At 44.0% G+C, this 11,062-nt stretch overlaps 1 protein-coding gene across 7 annotated transcripts in view; it reads right to left on the bottom strand.

Moving 5' to 3' along the window:
• LOC108414024 (DNA (cytosine-5)-methyltransferase 3A-like) overlaps window positions 1-10,240 on the bottom strand; it is a 131,515-nt gene extending 121,275 nt beyond the window's left edge. For 6 of the 7 annotated variants that reach the window (XM_037538069.1, XM_037538066.1, XM_037538073.1 and 3 more), the window contains exon 1: window positions 10,117-10,240. The gene's annotated coding sequence lies outside the window, so the exon portion shown is untranslated. The remainder of the gene's footprint in view (window positions 1-10,116) is intronic. The other variant, XM_037538072.1, reaches the window with a different exon arrangement.
• Between the last annotated feature and the right edge of the window lie 822 nt (window positions 10,241-11,062).

Raw genomic sequence — 11,062 nt, 5'->3', positions numbered from 1 at the left:
GTGACCTGGCCTGTTCTCTCTGACTGACCGCTGTTAAACGAGCAGACTGCATGTAAGACTAAATGGGTTTAATACCTCAGACAGATCTCATGCTTTGGTTCCAGTCACTGACTCAAGGTGGTAAAGCCGAAATCTTACTTCTGGGTCCTTCTACAGAAACGTCCAGCATTTAGAGACATACTACAACGTCCAGCGTCTAGAGAAATGCTACAATGTCCAGCGTCCAGCATTTAGAGACTACAGTGTCCCGCGTCCAGCGTTTAGAGAAATACTACAACGTCCAGCGTCCAGTGTTTAGAGACATACTACAACGTCCAGCGTTTAGAGAAATACTACAACATCCAGCGTTTAGAGACATACTACAACGTCCAGCGTCCAGCGTTTAGAGAAATACTACAACATCCAGCGTTTAGAGACATACTACAACGTCCAGCGTTTACAGAAATACTACAACATCCAGCATTTAGAGACATACTACAACGTCCAGCGTCCAGCGTTTAGACAAATACTACAACATCCAGCGTTTAGAGACATACTACAACGTCCAGCGTCCAGCGTTTAGAGAAATATTACAACATCCAGCGTTTAGAGACATACTACAACATCCAGCATTCAGCGTTTAGAGACATACTACAATGTCCAGCGTCCAGCATTTAGAGACATACTACAACGTCCAGCGTTTAGAGACATACTACAACATCCAGCGTTTAGAGACATACTACAACATCCAGCGTCCAGCGTTTAGAGACATACTACAACTAAAACTTGCTTTTAAAAATATTGGTTTTAAATCAATCATATAGAATTCCAAGCACCACAGAAGAGCTCATCCCCACAGTCATGTGTGAAGGCTGAGGCCATATTAAAAAAATATATATATATATACATATATATATATATTTTTTTCTGCAATTTTAGCTGTAATAATCTATAGGTGACGAAGGGATATATGATTTAAATAACATAAAGAAAACAAATACCAGATAAATAGAAAATTCTAAGATATATAATGAAAGTCCCCCAGGAGTCGTGTCGCTGGTGTTACTGCATTAAAAAAAATAAAAAAATCTTATTCTGAAATAAAAGTCACACCGATGACGTCACTCGACCTCCTTCGACCTGTTTTCTGAGGATCTCTGAAGAAAAGCTCATGGTGAGTCCACTGTGTCTCTCAGTTCTCAGAGATCTTCTCACTCAGCTCATGATCTCATACGAAGCTTCTAGCTGACGTCACTGGTGCGACCGACTTTATTCTGAGGCAACTGTGAAAAATAGAAACACAAATGGATTAAATTCCATATTTTGGTGGATGTTCGTGATTGACAGCGTGTGGTTTGATGTTCTGTAGCAGTTTCATTAAAAACGTCTCTGGTGTTTCCTTTATTATGTGGAACACCGATGATGACCGGTAGCACCAGTGACTCCTATGAGATAGAAAAGTGGACGTTTCTGTGAAATGACCCTTCTCCCAGACAAAAACTGACCTATACAGTAAAACACATCAGTGCTACACGTCATACATATATCGACATACATACATCGACATATACAACACGTTCTCCATCAAGCTGAAGAACCACTTCATCATGCACAGAACCCTTGAGCATAGACAGAGTTTTCATGGTTCTATACAGAACCATTCTATTCACAGAACCCTTGGAGAACCATTTTAAGTGTGTAAATGAAGGGTCGCCTCTGAGTTTTGTACTTAACGCATCCTGGATCACAAAGTTCCTGACTGTGCTTCTGATTATGTCTCTCTGAACTCTGAATCTTAAACCGGCGACTGGAACCAGAACCAGAAACGCCTGCGAGCACGACACATCAGAACATATCAAACCCGCTTAACGTGGCGTCTTTGTTAACCGGGTTTGTTTGTCGTCGCTGGTCAAACACAGCAGAGAGAACTGGGCGAGTTATGAGGCCGAGCTGAAGTTCTGAGCCTGCAGCTGAAGTGCGGTGAAGAAAAAGCGTTTGGCCAATTGTTTAACAATGTGAGTTACATCACTGAGTGTGTTTACATGCACTTAATAATAATCCGATAACCGCTGAGAATCAGATTTAGTCAGTAATCCGATCGACGCGTTTACATGTACTTCACTAAAGCGCCGCTTTACGTGAAAATATGAACATACATCATCTAGAAGATGAAGAATATTTAAATCCTTCATTTCGTCCAGCATGTATTTGGTGTCAGTGTCGCTCCAAAAGTGTTTCGCTGCGTCCGCTTATTTTCGGTAACACGGCCTGTTTTAGCGCATGCTCAGACTGAGAAATCCGAAAGAAATCAGAGTAAGAGTTTTCACTGAGGAATCTGATTACTGAGCTCAAATCCAGCCTCTTTATCAGATTCCATAATCTGATTCCTAGACTTTACGGTGTGCTCCACACATGCTCAGACTGAGAAATCCGAAAGAAATCAGAGTAAGAGTTTAAACTGAGGAATCTGAAAGAAATCAGAGTAAGAGTTTAAACTGAGGAATCCGAAAGAAATCAGAGTAAGAGTTTAAACTGAGGAATCCGAAAGAAATCAGAGTAAGAGTTTTCACTGAGGAATCTGAAAGAAATCAGAGTAAGAGTTTAAACTGAGGAATCCGAAAGAAATCAGAGTAAGAGTTTTCACTGAGAAATCCGAAAGAAATCAGAGTAAGAGTTTTCACTGAGGAATCTGAAAGAAATCAGAGTAAGAGTTTTCACTGAGGAATCTGAAAGAAATCAGAGTAAGAGTTTTCACTGAGGAATCTGAAAGAAATCAGAGTAAGAGTTTAAACTGAGGAATCCGAAAGAAATCAGAGTAAGAGTTTTCACTGAGAAATCCGAAAGAAATCAGAGTAAGAGTTTTCACTGAGGAATCTGAAAGAAATCAGAGTAAGAGTTTTCACTGAGGAATCTGAAAGAAATCAGAGTAAGAGTTTTCACTGAGGAATCTGAAAGAAATCAGAGTAAGAGTTTACACTGAGGAATCTGATCACTGAGCTCAAATCCAGCCTCTTTATCAGATTCCATAATCTGATTCCTAGACTTTACGGTGTGCTCCACACATGCTCAGACTGAGAAATCCGAAAGAAATCAGAGTAAGAGTTTAAACTGAGGAATCCGAAAGAAATCAGAGTAAGAGTTTTCACTGAGGAATCTGAAAGAAATCAGAGTAAGAGTTTAAACTGAGGAATCCGAAAGAAATCAGAGTAAGAGTTTAAACTGAGGAATCCGAAAGAAATCAGAGTAAGAGTTTTCACTGAGGAATCTGAAAGAAATCAGAGTAAGAGTTTAAACTGAGGAATCCGAAAGAAATCAGAGTAAGAGTTTTCACTGAGAAATCCGAAAGAAATCAGAGTAAGAGTTTTCACTGAGGAATCTGAAAGAAATCAGAGTAAGAGTTTTCACTGAGGAATCTGAAAGAAATCAGAGTAAGAGTTTTCACTGAGGAATCTGAAAGAAATCAGAGTAAGAGTTTTCACTGAGAAATCCGAAAGAAATCAGAGTAAGAGTTTACACTGAGGAATCTGATCACTGAGCTCAAATCCAGCCTCTTTATCAGATTCCATAATCTGATTCCTAGACTTTACGGTGTGCTCCACACATGCTCAGACTGAGAAATCCGAAAGAAATCAGAGTAAGAGTTTAAACTGAGGAATCCGAAAGAAATCAGAGTAAGAGTTTTCACTGAGGAATCTGAAAGAAATCAGAGTAAGAGTTTAAACTGAGGAATCCGAAAGAAATCAGAGTAAGAGTTTAAACTGAGGAATCCGAAAGAAATCAGAGTAAGAGTTTTCACTGAGGAATCTGAAAGAAATCAGAGTAAGAGTTTAAACTGAGGAATCCGAAAGAAATCAGAGTAAGAGTTTTCACTGAGAAATCCGAAAGAAATCAGAGTAAGAGTTTTCACTGAGGAATCTGAAAGAAATCAGAGTAAGAGTTTTCACTGAGGAATCTGAAAGAAATCAGAGTAAGAGTTTTCACTGAGGAATCTGAAAGAAATCAGAGTAAGAGTTTAAACTGAGGAATCCGAAAGAAATCAGAGTAAGAGTTTTCACTGAGAAATCCGAAAGAAATCAGAGTAAGAGTTTTCACTGAGGAATCTGAAAGAAATCAGAGTAAGAGTTTTCACTGAGGAATCTGAAAGAAATCAGAGTAAGAGTTTTCACTGAGGAATCTGAAAGAAATCAGAGTAAGAGTTTAAACTGAGGAATCCAAAAGAAATCAGAGTAAGAGTTTTCACTGAGAAATCCGAAAGAAATCAGAGTAAGAGTTTTCACTGAGGAATCTGAAAGAAATCAGAGTAAGAGTTTACACTGAGGAATCTGATCACTGAGCTCAAATCCAGCCTCTTTATCAGATTCCATAATCTGATTCCTAGACTTTACGGTGTGCTCCACACATGCTCAGACTGAGATATCCGAAAGAAATCAGAGTAAGAGTTTACACTGAAGAATCTGATCACTGAGCTCAAATCCAGCCTCTTTATCAGATTCCATAATCTGATTCCTAGACTTTACGGTGTGCTCCACACATGCTCAGACTGAGAAATCCGAAAGAAATCAGAGTAAGAGTTTAAACTGAGGAATCCGAAAGAAATCAGAGTAAGAGTTTAAACTGAGGAATCCGAAAGAAATCAGAGTAAGAGTTTTCACTGAGGAATCTGAAAGAAATCAGAGTAAGAGTTTAAACTGAGGAATCCGAAAGAAATCAGAGTAAGAGTTTTCACTGAGGAATCTGATCACTGAGCTCAAATCCAGCCTCTTTATCAGATTCCATAACCTGATTTCTAGACCTTGCTCTGATCTAAGAAATCTGAGTGTGCTGTTTACACGACCATCTGAATAATCAGATAACTGCAGAAATCTGATTACGATCGGATTATTGAGCGCACGTTAGTGCTCTCAATGTCTAAGCAGCGGCAGAGCCACCGTGAGCCATTCTTCCAATTCTAGTGATCTTATAGCCAACCTGACTATTGAACGTGGGAATTCCACCGATTTGTCAGACTGTTGACATAATTCCATCTTTGAGATGTAAGCAAAGTCATTCAGAGTGGTTTGAGATGCAGTGGTGCAGTTTAGAGAAGTTTACCAGCTCAAAAATCCCAAATAAATCCCAAAATAATAATAATAATAATAATAACTCTTTGGTTACGCTTTTTTCCTCAACACACTTCACATGTAGATCTTTTGTAAACACTAAACATTTACGACCAAATCTGCCTCAGGCATCAGTCAGCGTGAAGCACTCCATGCCGCAGTGCTTGGAGAGGGAGCTTTCAGAGCCCTTAAATGCTTCGGACGTCTGGTTCCCATCACAACCACTGTAAAGAAATCTGAGTTGCTGGCTTTCTCCACAGTGGAGTTTTGATGACCGCTTTTGATGACTTTGTTTACATCTTAAGAATTGAATTATACTGGAATAGTGGAAGTGCCCTTTAAGAAATCAGCAGCGTGGTCAGTGTGTAGCACTGCAGCACTGTGTCGGGCCTCTCTCCCTGCCCAGAATAACCACAATGAAAGACAGTGACTCTAGCCTACTTTCCTCAAAGGTTATTGAGTAAAATCAGCACACATAAAAGGCCTTAACCCCTTAAAGGGCCAGGGCCAACCGGCAGGCCCAAAGCTCTATTACACACTTATAACCTAAGAATAGCTCAGTTTGGGTTGAAGTCCCTGTAGTTACTGAGTAATAAGTCTTAGTATGTAAAAAGCCTGGATTTTAAGGGGTTTAATCGCAGTAAACAGTTGCTTAAAACACAGTGGCGTCATTGAGGCCTCTCCTACGATGAGGGTTAACAAACAGGACCTAGGCTGGTCTACTGGTTTAACCTCTTAAAGGGCCAGGACCCACCAGCAGGCCCAAAGTTCTATTACACCCTTCTATAACCTAAGAATAGCTCAGTTTGCACTGAAGTCGCTGTAGTTACTGAATAATAAGCCTCGAATTTTAAGGGGACACACCATCCCATACAGATTGGTAGCCCATCTGTTCATGCACGATGTGTTGGCCATCCTCTAGCCTTGGGGTTGTCCAGTCCAGTCCAGCCCAGCACAATTTGGCGACCTCCTTACTTAAACCTCATTCGAGTCAGCTGTTAATCATTAGGCTTGGTTTGTGTGCTCAGAGCAGGACAATCACCACTGCTGGACAGCGACCCCGCCAGAACCTTAGCTAGTAGTCCCTCCTCTAAGGCCAGGCCTTCATGAACGGTCAGCCTCTGGCCACAGACCCACTCTTGACTTGGACATTAAGCCATTAACATCTGCAAAATGATCATGATCAATGGTCCAAATTCATTTACTTAGTGCCATGAGAGCCTGACCCTACAGAGGTGGTCCTTCAAGGGTTCTTCAGTAAAGAAAACAGTTCTACACAGAACCGTGGACACTCAAAGAACCCTTGGTATGATTTGTACCATGAAAGGATTCTTCGAATTGATGGAACATGAATGTGCTGGAGACGTTTCTTTATAGAACCTAATTGAAAAGGGTTCTATGTCGCGCCCGAAAGGGTTCTTCTATTGTTACGAACCTGACACCGTAGAAATAGAAGAATTCCTTCGGGTGCTATAAAGAACCATGTCCATCAGTCTGAAGAACACTTTCATGATACAAAGAACCCTTTAATCATGCAAAGCGTTCTCGGAACATGCATGATTCTATACAGACGTATGATGGGTTCTTGTGTAAAAAGGGTTCTGTACACTGAAACAGTAGCAGAACGCTTTTTGGTGCCATTTTCAAAAACGGTTCCACATACAACACATTCTCCACGGATCTGAAGAACCATTTCACCACTAAATGAACCATTTAAGCGTGACATGATTCTATACAGAATGCATGGTTCTAAAAACAACCATCGCATTTACTAGAGAACCGCTGAAGATGTAGAGCTTGAGGTTTGAGTTAACATCCAGCGGTTCTCCACGTTCCTTTGGTTAGAAACCAAAATACTGCCATCCATTTTACTCTCGACACACCTAAAAAGGTTCTTTAGTAAAGAAAATGGTTCTGTAGAGAACCATGAACACCTTTTTTGAAGAAGGTTTTAAAGAGCCCGGATCGAAGGGTTCTTTGCACAGTGAAAGTGTTCTTCAGACTGAAGATGTGTTTGGACTGTGGGAGGAAAGCCACACAGGGAAAACGTGCAAACTCCACACAGAGGGGACCCTGGCTGCCCGGCCGGGGAACCGAACCCGGGCAAAGATGAGCACCTGCTGCCTGCTGATAACGACATCGGCCTTCAGGATCCAAATGATGTATTTTAATTAATTACTATTAATTAATTAAATCTGTGAAAAATCTACAGGGATATTTACACCAATCAGGCATAACATTCTGACCACTGTTTCTATGACCCTTGTTTCTACGCTCACTGTCCATTTGATCAGCTCCACTTACTGTATAGGTGCAGACGCAGCAGCACTGCTGGAGTGTTTAAACGCCTCAGTGTCGCTGCTGGACTGAGAACAGTCCACCAACCAAAAACATCCAGCCAGCAGCGTCCTGTGACCACTGGTGAAGGACTAGAGGATGACCAACACAAACTATGCAGCAGCAGATGAGCTGCCGTCTCTGACTTCACATCTACAAGGTGGACCGACCAGGTAGGAGGGTCTAATAGAGTGGACAGTGAGTGGACACAGTGTTTAAACACTCCAGCAGCACTGCTGTGTCTGATCCACTCACACCAGCGCAACACACACCGACACACCACCACCACGTCAGTGTTACTGCAGTGCTGAGAATGACCCACCACCCAAATAGTACCTGCTCTGTGAGGGTCCCTGGGGGTCCTGCCCACTGAAGAACAGGGTAACAGAGTATCAGAGAAACAGATGGACTACAGTCTGCAGCTGTAGAACCTCAAAGTGCAGGACGCCCAAAGCTGCTCTCAGCCGAATGTTTCTGGGTGGTGGTCCGCTCGAGGCCCACCAACCCGCCCTGCAACCTCTGACACGCTCACCACACACACTATGTCAGTGTCACTGCTGCTGCGGACGGACCACCAGCCAACCAAAATCTGGACAACAGTGGCCAATAAGGAATCCAGGGGAGACCAGGCAGTAACAGATGGGCTACACCTACAGCCTAAAGTGGACCTCATAGAGTGACCAGTGAGCGTTGGCTATGACCACATACACAGACGTCTACCGGCCGGTCACCACAGGCAAACATCACCACCCCTAACAGCATAAAGAGGTCAAACCAGTTTCTCCTACACACATCAAAAAGACGGTTCTTCAAGGGTTCTTCAGTAAAGGCAATGGTTCTGTTTAGAACCATGAGTTCTCTATAGAACCATTTCATGCTTAAAGGGTTCTTCGCATGGTGAAATAGTTCAGATTATTGTAGAATGTGTGGCATACGGTTCTATATAGAACCTTTCTGAAAAACGGTTCTGTAGAGCACCAAACAGGGCTCTATGTGCTAGTCAGAGGCTCAACGTCATAACAACAGAAGAACAATTTTTGGTTCTACATAGACCCATTCACAACATATAGAACCAAAAAAAGGTTCTTCTATAATTGCTTGTAACCTATTTTCAAAAAAGGTTCTACACAGAAACACATGCACTCTGAGGAACCATTTCACTCGAATGTGTTGCATACGGTTCTATATAGCACCAAAAAACAGGTTCTTCTGGTGTTACAACGTCAGGTTCTTCTGTTGTTACAATAACAGAACCCTTTACTGCTGTGTTGGACTCGGTTCTATAGAGAAACTTTTCAGATAGTTCTACACTGCACCAAAAAAGGTTCTTCTGCTCTTACAATGTCAAACCTGTATCAATAACAGAACCTCTTTTGGTTCTTCTGTTGAGTTGTACTTGGTTCTGTTTAGCTTTCTGAAGGTGTTCTATATATATAGTGACAAAAAGGGTTCTTCTATTGTTATGATGTCAAGCTAGAACAATAACAGAACCCCTTTTGGTTGTTTTTCTGCTGTGCTGCATTTGGTTACACATGGGATGTTGTCTGAAAACAGTTCTATAGAGAACCAAAAGGGATCTTCTATCGTGAGGTCTAGTCAGTAACAAGAGAACCCTTTTTCGGTTCTGTTACTGCTCTATACAGACGCTTTATGAAGATGGTTCTATGTAGAGAAGAGCTCTTCCAGAAAAAGGGTTCTTCTACAAGTTACTTTTGGTGCACTACAGGTCCAGTTTTCATAAAGGTTCTGCGTAGAACCATGCACAACACTTTCTCCATCAATCTGAAGACCCGATGGTTCTATATATGGTTCTATAAACCACTCACGGCTCTAAACAGACCCTCTGCCTGTACTAAAGGACCCCTGAAGAACCCTGTTTTGAAGTGTGTGTATCAGAGGATCGGTAATGAGGACGCAGCCGGCGGTGGTGGCGCGAGACGCGGGATTTGAGGTCAACATGGCAAAATAAATAAATAAAAGCTGCGAGTGTGACAGTCCGGCACTGCACGCGCCCCGCCGAGCTAATGCTAACAGTCGCTAACCGGGCGCGCGCGCGGGTCAGAAACGCGGCTCGCATGTTTTTTCCACCCCGGTTCGTGTTGAAGTGCAGCGCGGCGCGCGCGAGTGGACGGGCAGCCCCGTGCGTGGCGCGTGCACTGCGTTCTGCCCTCCCTCGTTCTCGGCTCGCGCAGATCGCGACCCGACGCCGCCGCCTGAGAAAGTGAGGCTGAAGTTGGCTTCCTCGTTCGCCTGCGTCTCGTTCCAGTTTCCCCGGTCCACCTTAAACGGCGCAGCAGTTCACGTTCTGGCGCCCGAGCCATTTAAGGTGGACCGGGAAAATTCGAACAAGACGCTCGCGAACCCGGCGTCGCCTCTTTAAACTTCGACTGATCGATCCGCCTTATCCGCCAATTAATCAGTCAGTTAATTATTTCACGGAGAACAGAAACTCCTTCGCGCGCACTCTCGCGGCTGTTAAAGCCCCTTAGAAGCTTCGCGCGCGCTCTAGGTCCCGTTAAACGCACCCCCACCCGCAAGAAACCGGAGAGACACGACACGCGCCGCCGTGACGGACGGACCGAGAGAGGAAACTGGACGAGAGCGAGAAAAACAACAACGCGGCGCGCGCGGCTCCCGTGGAGCGCGTGGGTGAAGGCGAGCCGGTGGGTTGGTGGGTGAGTGGGTGGGCTAGTGTGGTTACCCCGTGTCTCCTCCGGCCCCTGGGCCTCAACCCTCCGGTACTGCGGCGCTGCCCTTCGGTCCCCTCCGCTTCTCTCGCTCTCTCTCTCTCTCTCTCTCTCTCTCTCTCTCTCTCTCTCTCTCTCTCTCCCACTCCTCTGTCTCTCTCTCTCTCTCTCTCTCTCTCTCTCCCACTCCTCTGTCTCTCTCTCTCTCTCTCTCTCTCTCTCCCTCTCTCTCCCACTCCTCTCTCTCTCTGCCTCTCTCTCCCACTCCTCTCTCTCTCTGCCTCTCTCTCCCACTCCTCTCTCTCTCTCCCTCTCTCTCCCACTCCTCTCTCTCTCTGCCTCTCTCTCCCACTCCTCTCTCTCTCTCTCTCTCTCTCCCTCTCTCTCTCTCTCTCTCTCTCCCTCTCTCTCCCACTCCTTCTCTCTCTCTCTCTCCCACTCCTCTCTCTCTCTCTCTCTCTCTCCCTCTCTCTCTCTCTCTCTCTCCCTCTCTCTCCCACTCCTTCTCTCTCTCTCTCTCCCACTCCTCTCTCTCTCTCTCTCTCTCTCTCTCTCTCTCTCTCTCTCCAGATTCCGCAGGGTCCTAAACGGAGCCCGGTATACCGGAGACCGGCCGTGACGTCATCCCCGCCTTTCCCGCTGATTCGGCTACAGACTTCAAAAGACATGGTTCTTCGAGGGTTCTTCAGTAAAGGCAACGGTTCCGTTTAGAACCACGCGTGCTTAAATAGTCCCTTGAATGATGAAATGCTTCTTCAGGCTGTTGTATGCGGTTCTAGAGCCTTTTTTTGAAAATGGGTTCTTCTACTGTTACAAGCTTGGCATCGTAATGATAGAAGAATGCTTTTTGGTTCTATATAGGTTCTGTATGTTGTATATGGGTCGATGTAGAACCAAAACAGGGTTCTGTTGTAAAGATGTCAAGCTTGTAACAATAGCAAGAAGAACCCTTTTAGGAGC

Source organism: Pygocentrus nattereri, chromosome 4, assembly GCF_015220715.1.
Source record: "Pygocentrus nattereri isolate fPygNat1 chromosome 4, fPygNat1.pri, whole genome shotgun sequence".
Classification (NCBI taxonomy): Eukaryota; Metazoa; Chordata; class Actinopteri; order Characiformes; family Serrasalmidae; genus Pygocentrus; species Pygocentrus nattereri.
This window is presented reverse-complemented; position numbering and strand designations above follow the sequence as displayed.